Source organism: Homalodisca vitripennis, unplaced genomic scaffold (genome assembly GCF_021130785.1).
Source record: "Homalodisca vitripennis isolate AUS2020 unplaced genomic scaffold, UT_GWSS_2.1 ScUCBcl_5994;HRSCAF=12997, whole genome shotgun sequence".
Taxonomy (NCBI): domain Eukaryota; kingdom Metazoa; phylum Arthropoda; class Insecta; order Hemiptera; family Cicadellidae; genus Homalodisca; species Homalodisca vitripennis.
This window is the reverse complement of record NW_025782117.1, coordinates 30,191-40,535: the sequence shown is the minus strand read 5'-3', so window position 1 is coordinate 40,535 and position 10,345 is coordinate 30,191.

Here is a 10,345-nt window from a genome sequence, read left to right as displayed (position 1 = left end):
AAAAGCAATTAGGATAATCATGAACTTAAAGGATGGGGAATCTGTGAAAGAGTATTTTTTCAAAATTAGGAATTTTAACTATTTACGGAATGTATATACTGGAAACTGTTATGATGGTTAGATCAAATTTTGACAAATTACCCCGATTGGGGTCAAATCACAACTACTTCACTAGAAATAGAAATCAATTGGCAGTACATAAACATGCATTGGAATTTCATTATAAAAAACCTAGCTCAGCAGGTATTAAATGTATAAACCAAGTCCCTAGGAATTTATTTAACATAGAAAATGATTTATTGTTTAAAAAACATTTTAAAAAAATTTTTGACAGATAAGGCTTTGTATTCATTTGGAGAATATATGGACACATAGGATATAATAAAATAAAAAATGTAAGATGATTCCATTCCTTATTTGTATAAATTCAAATGTAATTGTACAAATAATATGAATAAAGTTAATTTGAATTTGAATGTCTAAAGGTTTAATTCTAGACTTCAAAATTTTGATAGAAAACTTTAACTTTAGAATTTTTATTTAAGGGTTTTTTTCTGTGAGTTGTTTTGTCAAGGATTTTAAAGAGGAAACAGGTGATTTATATACACTATTATTTACATTCATGTTAAACTGATCCGAACTGTTCAGGTTTACTGGGCTATCAGCTACACAACAACCTGAATTAAAATGATCAGACTTAAAACTACTATTTACAATCTTATTTACATTTTTGAGCAAACTATTCTCACTGATAGCTTGCACTCTCAATACTGGCCCTATTGCTCTGCTTGAGTATTTCACTAAATGTGAAGACACCTGGAACCACTTTCACTTGTTCGCACTGTGTTGAAGCTCATGATATTTTGGTTGCTGCTGCTGTAAGAGTGGAGGTGTTGCTTGTCATCATCTTCTCTGCTTAGGCTGTGGTGGAGTTGACAACCTCCAAGGAACTGTTGTTAAACTTCTGTGATTATTTCAAAAACTACAATATAGACTGATTATGTCTTCATTTGTTTTTAAGAATTCATCATAAGAAAGTCCATTTCTAAGAGCGATGTGATTTTTGAAAATATGACACTTTGTAACTTTTGCCTTGGTTTTCTGTTGGAACTGGTACAAAATCCTGGAACACTTTCTTTGCAGATAGCATGACAGCCTCTGGTAAATAAAAATGCTTTTTGTGGTCATATACTTTCTTCTCTGTAGCAGCCTGCTGATATCTGCACCAGCTACTTAGGCCCTTTGGACATAATCCATGGTTTAGTTTGTCATTTGAGGAACTGAAATAAAAATAACTAGTCCAAAACACCTTGCTTCATTTCAATCAGTGTGCCTTCTAATGGCTAGTCTATAGAACATTTGTAAATTCTTCATCGCGTAAAGCCTACCTCGGTGACATATAGGTTTTCCATTGGTTAGCAGCGTTTTTCCCAAGTTTTCAACGATGGTTGCTTATTTGTTTGTACATCCATTTTTGAACAAGCCCCATGCACTCCAGCTTTGTAATTTCTACAGTATCTGCATAAACATTTTCACTGCTGACAGTGGCAAAGCCTTTACAATTTTCGTCTCCTAAACATTGAAGAGATCTAACATTGAAGGTTTGTTCAGATCTAAAAAAAATATTTAGTGCACCCGTACCTTTATCCGGCACTTATGCCAATATAGTTAACACTATAGGTTTATTGGAGTAGCTTTTGATTTTTTTGGGAGGCATTCACAAAACTTACTTGTAATTTCAATATCAAATACATGACCTGTACCAACACTCATTGTTGTAACAACTCCATTATTGGAGATATGGCCTTGTTTCTGCCACGTAGCATCTAAGCCAATACAGATATCACTATCACTACCATCACTGCTTGGGCCTACCGCTTCCTCTATAGCCTCTTGCATGAACTCCTTAGCCACTTCTTCAACAGCAGGAATAATACACTCTGCATACCGTGAAATTCTGATGGCGGCTTGGGCAGACTCATAAGCCAACACAGCAAGTTTGCACTACTTCGGCCTTTTCCAATTGATCTAAAAGCATACACTACTATAGGCGAAGAAAAACATTTATTTTTTGTATCACATGTGGCTTTAGTGCACTGTACTGTGCTACAATTTCCGCTGCAAGTCTGATTCTACTCAACAAACTACACTTCAGATCAGAGTCGCAATTCTTATAACAAGCTACTAAAAACACAGATGTCATTAAAACTTCACATGTGGCTTTAGTGCACTGTACTGTGCTACAATTTCCGCTGCAAGTCTGATTCTACTCAACAAACTACACTTCAGATCAGAGTCGCAATTCTTATAACAAGCTACTAAAAACACAGATGTCATTAAAACTTCTAGATTCACAATAACATATGTAAAATCTAAGCTTTCAAACTCCTTGAAAGCTCAAGTTGTTTTTCTAGCTTTGATTTTGAGGCACTTACTTTTCGAGTTGGCAGAAGATTAGGCTGAGCAGTTGAAATACTAGGATTAGTATTAACCTGTGAACTATCAATGTTTACATTTGAAGTACTTGAAACTGACTTATTGTAAGCTGCTGCCTTCCAAAAGTTTTCCTCTTCTTAAGTGTACGAGAAGATCTTCCCATTTTTATTTTCAGTAAATATAATTAATCTTCTCATTTTTATTTTCAGTAAATATAATTAAAATCACAATTCTAACAAACAATAACAATAACCACATTTCACTTCACAATACACAATTAAAACAACTAATAGGTGTGAGATCTGCTCAGTATAACAGATTACCAACATGGGGGGGGGGGAATCAGCAAAGTGATATATAACAAAAAATGTCTTGATCAATCTTCTCATTGCAGTTATTTTAGATAAAAATGTATGACATTGTTTCACAAAAATCTATGCAGAATTTGTTCTAACAACCCAATTTAATTCAAATTTGTTTTAAATGAATTTAATAATGTATGTAATAATAATGTAATGCTATTAAATTCTGTAAAAAATAATAATAGCAAAAAACAAAATTTAATCTTTTTTGCCTATTTTACATTCTGACTCCTCTTAATACCTTTACTACATTTACTGACATTTTTTACATAACGCCCACAAGGAAAATTGTTTTCACCCATTTTTGTTTAATCTTGATTTTAATTAATGAGACTGAATAAAAATATAATCAAAAATTCATTAATTACACAGTTTAAACCCTTTTAAGGCCAATGACCAATTGAGTTGCACTAGTCTCAAGGCCATCTCCTGATATTGCTCAGGTACCTTAAAGGCCAGGCTATTTTTGTTCCTTTTTGCATAGCTTTAGTAAATAAGCTGCAACTTCCATATTACTTAGTAAAAACTGATAATTCTTTTTTTAATTTGTTTGTAACATTATAGGCTTAGACAGGAAACTATAAGGTTGGTCATATAAAAATAAAAAATATTTTTTACGTACATGTTTATATGTAAAATTTGTAAGCGTAGTTTACTTTTTCTGGTTTTAACACCTCATAAAAAATACAAAGGATTGTTTTGCACCCAAGTAACACATATTGTCTAAAACTACATATTATTTACAACACACATGCCAATTTTTCAAGTGCTTATCAATAATAAAAGTGAAGTAGGAATGAATTATTCAAAATCTGCAACTGCGGCTTATTTGTGAAAATTGTAGAAAAGCTAGTCTTGTCTTCAGTTTATACACAAAATATATTTTTTCTTCATACAACTCACAAGAATCCATACAAAATAAACCTAAAACACTGTTAGTAATTAAAAAGTTCATTCATTTTCTAATTCATCTTCAGAATTATCATCTGAAAAAATTAAATTGGCAGTTTATTCAGACAGCCAGGGGCATGAAGTGGCTCAAGGTATTGAAAGGGCAAATCAAAACGAAATCAAAGCCGTGGGATGTGTAATGCCGAATGCTCGTCTTCTCCAAGTGACAGAAGCAGCATTGTCATCAACAGATGATGCCATAGTTCTTTTGGGGGGAACTAATGATGTTCTACAAAGTGATGTCTCCTCAATATATAAATCACTGGAAAGTGATCTAATTACTTTAAGCAAGAACAAGCCTGTAATAATAGCCACAGTTCCAAGAAGATATGACCAAGACATATTTAGCCCAGTACACAACACTATTGACCTTCTTAATAATTACATTAGAGAACTGGTGTTTCGTATCAAATCTACCTATCTTATTGACTTAGACAGACTAAAACGATTTCATTTTACCAGACATGGCCTTCACCTTAGTGGCAGAGGGAGGACTAAGCTAGGCTATTTAATTATGGACATTCTGAAAAATGTATTTCCAGAAAAAAAACAGCAGAGTTTGGAAGTGCACATTGGTGATTTAAAAGGTGTTATGGCAAACACACATTCTACTGGTAAATCACACAATCAAGTTGAATCCAGTAACAAGTCAGTTTGTGTGAACTCATCAATGTAATTGAGGCTGACATGAATGACTTAATGGATGAGTTTAGTCATGACCAAAACAGTTGGCTTTGCCCACTGTATCTCCGCTGACCTCTGTGATGATAAACAGATGAGTGCAAGGGGTTGCGCTGGTATTCAGAGACCGTTTTGGGAAACCCACCCAGTCACATTGTCTCAACGATTTTTTGACTTATCAGACATCCAGGTTTGGAGCATCTGTTTACGGTCTGGTGACAAAAAAAAATATATCATCAAAAGCCAGAAAAGTGTGATTATGATACTGCTTTCACTAAACTAACGGAAGATTTTAAAAGAAGAAAACTAAGAACACTGATCTGCTCTCCAATGGGATGTGTAAGGGATCACATTACCATAGAACATTTTGTGGCTAATCTTATTCTCTTCCAGAAAGCTTCAAATGCCTGTGTCAAGATAGTTACAACTGACGAAGCATCTGCTGGTAAACTTAGAAATGGACTGATGCACTCTGATTTTGTTGCAAAATTGAAGTGTGAAATTTCTTTACACTTGACTCAAACCACTACTAAAGACTCTAATGCTCTAAATACTTCTATATCAAATGATGTGCTAGAAGTCAATGTGGCTGATACTACACTGCAAGATACTACTACTACTACACTGCAAGACACGTTTCGGAACATTTCTTCTGTAGATAATAGTTTAATACATTTAAGTAATCATGTCTTTTCACCTAACCCAACTATTAATAAGTTACCAATTTAGCCAATGTAAAACAGGAACTAGCTCAATCACTGAACTCCGCACTCTTTCTGGAAATCCATCTAACCAGCATTTCATAGAGTTTAACATAATATTTTTAAATATACAAGGTTTAAAAAATAAAATTGATGTCTTAGCAAGTTTTTTTATTAGTATGCCTAATGTGCATGTAATCTGCCTGTCAGAACATTGGCTTGGATATGATGAAATTAAATTTATCATTTCCGGATAATTATTACTGTGCAGCTGCATATTGCAGACAGAACCACATTAGAGGGGGGACATCCATATTTGTAAATGGTAAATTTCAATCTAGGGAGTGGGACATTAGTGGATTTTGTGATGAATTAAACTTTGAAGCCTCTGCTATTTTTATTGATGATCTAATAATATTGGTAGTATCTTTGTATCATTCTCCAAATGGTGACCCCAATATATTTTTATGCACTCTTGACACATTGCTGTCATATATTACGCAAAAGACTAATTGTGATATTATATTGGGAGGCGATGTTAATATTTGCTTTGATGTTACAAAAAACACTGCAACAGTTAGCAAACTGCTTAATATCTTAAGAAAGTATGATTTTTACTATTTAAATAATACACCAACTAGAGGAAAAAAATTGTCTAGATAATGTCTTTATAAGAAGACATTCTCTCAAGACAGCCTCAGTCAGTACGTTCAAATTCCCATTCTCTGATCATGATGGCATCACTGTCAACATTAGGATGAAAAATAGAACATTTACTAAAAACGATTACAATAATTCTAGAACTGACTATCCCATTAAATTGTTTATCCCTCAATGTGATTTTGAAAATCTATCTTCAAAGCTAGCTACTTATGACTGGAAAAATTTAATATATCTAACTAAATTCAATGGTGCGGAATACATGTTTGAGTCTCTGTTCACTGTTATCATTAACAATATAAATTTTTTTAAAGTATTAAAAAAACTAAAACCGAACAATTATCCAAAAAAAAAGAAATAAAATGTGGTATACTGACAATTTAAGGAAAATGAAAGAAAAATTATTATTGTTTCTTAGTGACTTGATAAAGGGCAATCATAATCAAAATGTTTCCTTAAGAGATAGGTATAACGAATTAAAATATCAGTATAAAAAGTCCATCAAAGAAGCAAAACTAGCTAGTAATGTAAATTATATAGAGCAAAGTAGTAATAAATGCAAATCGGCTTGGCATATTATAAAAAATAATAATGTTCAAGTTAATAATTTCAAAACCAACATTGATCCTGATACTTTCAATAATTATTTTGTAAATTCTGTAAATGAAGTTAAACGAAAACATAGAATCATCTGTAAATAATGTTCAAAGTCATGAGTTGCTGCCAGCTATTGTGTCCAACCAGTACTTTTCTTGGAAAAATATAACTCCAGAGAACGTTTTGAAAGCCATTAAAAAAATGAAAAATTCTGACAGCCTTGATTTTTACGATATGTCAAATAACTTATTAAAAAAAATAGCTTTAAGTTTGGTAAATCCTCTAGCAACCTGTATCAACCAATTACTAAAAGAGGGGGTGTTTCCTAGACAACTTAAAGTTTCCAGAATTTGCCCAATATATAAAAAGGGTCCGAAGGATGAGCCTGGGAGCTATCGTCCCATTTCTGTTGTTCCAGTCCTATCAAAACTAATTGAAACGCTGGTCTACGAACAGATTGTTGATTTCTTGGAGAGCAATTATCTTTTAAATGCATCTCAATTTGGTTTTAGAAAGACTAAATCTACTGTTGATGCAATAGATGATTTGATTAGACAAATTAATCAGGTATTTGAAAATAAGGCTTTTGCTCAGGTCACCTTCTGTGACCTTAGCAAAGCCTTTGATTGTGTTAACCATTGTGATCTTATCACAAAGCTAAATTATTACGGGTTTTCAGATCCTACATTGAAATTTTTCAAGTCTTATTTACATGATCGACAACAGATAGTTACCATCAATGGGGTAAGGTCCAAGGACATAACAGTAAAATATGGTGTCCCACAGGGCTCTGTCCTTGGACCACTTCTATTTTTAATCAGTATAAATGATCTACCTTTCTCAGTGACAGCTAAAACAATACTTTACGCTGATGATACAACTTTTATTAACATTGCAAATAACATTGGAGAACTCTCAAAATTTTCAGATGAAACCTTAATAGGTGCTTCCCAGTGGTTTCGATCTAATGGATTTCTATTAAATGAAGAAAAGACACAAAATATAAATTTTTAGCTTGAAACCTTATTTGGCCCCTCTTGATAACAGTTTTAGCTCCAATATAAAATTTTTAGGAATGTATATAGATAACCAACTAAACTGGAAACCAACATACAGAATATATAAGCAAAAGGCTTTCTAGAGTTATTTACCTGTTAAGTCGCCTTAAGAGTGCTGTTCCTAAAAACTATGTGAGGACTGCCTATTTTTGCGTATTTTCCAAGCAGTTTTTCGATATGGTTTGATATTTTGGGGCAACTGCTCAGGAACTGAAGACATCTTAATTCTTCAAAAAAAAGCTATTAGACTAATGACTAATTCTCAACCGCTGGAACATTGTAAACCACTTTTTATTCTGTTAGAGATTCAAACGGTTATCAATCTATATATATTTGATTTAATTAATTAACTATATTCTAAAAAATCCAAAATTTTTAAAATTTAATAACGAAATTCATTCATACAATACTAGAACTAAAAACAATGCTGCAATTGGTTATCACCGCCTCAGTAAAACCTTAAATAGTCACATGGTAACATCCCTGAAAATCTATAATTTTTTGGAACCTCTGGTAAATAAGTATCCACATAAAACCTTCACTAAGCTCTTTTATAGTTGGCTTTTGAAACACCCTTTCTATAGTTTAGACGAGTTTTTAGAATTAAAAAACATTACATTTTAGATATATAATAATTTTTATATGTAAATTTTGACAATTGTTTATTTACTATTTAATTTATATATCTAGGCCTAGTTTATTTTAAATTAACCTTCACTGACTAATTTATGCTACTAAAGCACTGTTTTTTCTTTTTTGTATGTTAGTTTAAGTTTAAATTATTTTGATAAAATTGTTTTATTTTGACCATGCCCTAGGCTGCAATATGACATTGTCAATGATTGTAAGAATTCGAACGACAAATAAAGATTTATTTATTTATTTATTTATTTATTTATCGTACAAAGCATCTAAATCACTATCACCTAAATCCCCAACACCTCAACAAACTGAACACCGGTACCACTAGCAAGTAAAGTGTTGACTAAAGTGTTATCACTTGTAGGTGATTTGCCTCTCGTTCTTTTGCTCATATTTACACTTAATAGTTCACTGCAAATACTCTAAAATACCTATAACATCGCACATAATTACTGAATTGCATCAACAAAATATAACCACAACAACTATAACCACCACAACGCCGTTGTAGTAAGACAGACGATTTCATCGAAATGCATAGGTGTATAATAATAGAAATGATGCAAGAAACGGCATTGTTTGCGTTTATTAATGAAGCCCATCTAACCCCAAACAAGAAAATATCATGGTTTGTGGCATTTGGAAAGTTTACTGGCCAGTAAACCGGAAATAATGGACGGCTACCTATTGTAGCCGTCGGCCGCGAACGCCATTATGATCACGGCTACCTATTGTAGCCGCCGGCCGCGAACGCTATTTTGACGACGGCTACAATAGGTAGCCGTCGGCCTTATAAGGGTTAAATGATCTTACACAAAAATTATTTATATTTCTCAAAATGTTCAAATAAGTTTATGGTCTATTTATACAAACAAAAAGATAACACTGAGTAACTGAACACCTGTCTCTTGGTATGTGTTAGACTGCTAATCAACCAACTGAGCTACAACTGTTTCTACCAGATGGGGCAAAGATCTAATCAGGTCTACCAACGGGGTTTAATCTGAGATGAACATTTTTCATAGCAAAAATGTTTCAAGCTCTTCATACCTTTTACCGAAAATATTTACCTTGTAGCACTTATTAATGGCATTGGTATTCCGCAAGAGATTACAATAATACTATAATACAATACAATAATATATATAATTTTAATAAACATTGAATTACCAAAAGTAATTGCTCCGCCAGGATGTCTCACTTACTGGGTGAATGTACTACCATTACACCACAGAGCGCTTACTTTTTATGATTCAATTACTTTCAATTTAGCCGTATCTGTCATATATGTCTATAAATAAGCAAACTAACAAAATCGGAAGACCAAATACCTGTCAAGTACTTTTTGTGATTCAGTGTTTATTGAAATTAAATTCAGCTATTGCCAGTTATACAAATTCAATTAATGTAAATAAAAAGTCGTTTGAATACTGTAAACATTTTTTTCTATACAGTTTACGAGAGTAGGTAGCATCTTCCTGCCAGACAGTTTGTCGACCGGCGGGTACCGCACGGTGTCTACTATTTTATATACAAGAAATTAAATGTGATGAAAAAATGTATGATCTTACAGTATCATAAAAACAATATTTTTAATACTGTAAACTGATTTTCAAAATGCGATGGACTTCTTTTCGTGGTTAGTTCTTTCTCGCTTTTGTCACAATTTTGCAAAAGCTTTTTTCAGCAGTGTCGCATTTTCTTGGCTTGTTTTGCAAAATGTGATTGCAGCTTAAACCCTGTCTACCAGTCAATGAAAATGGTTTGTCAAAACTTGTTCATACACACTGTAGTAAAATAAGGATTTTACCATACATTGTTATTTTAAAATTAATTTGTAATGTATAAAAACAGTTTTTTATTTATCAAAATTATTATAAACGTTCAAAAACGAAACGTTATTATGAAACGATTTGTTCCCTGACAAAAACCAAAGGAGGCGGTAATTCATAATCAAAGACCTTCGAATAACACAAAAAATGTCTTACAATACAATATAGCTGTACCAATTTTTGTGTTGTGTTTATAACACCACTGGCAATTTAATGTGGTATGGTAAAGATTATCCACACCACAATCTATATTGTGTGGTGGTTTCCAGATAGTTTAAATTGAAGTTTAATAAGAATATCCTTATTGAGGGAGCAATATAAAAACAAACATGTATCTAGTAGCAAAGCTAATGAAAGGAAGTTAGCAGTGATTACCATCCAGTCACTAAACACATATATTTTTATGGTGACACTCTCACGTGTTG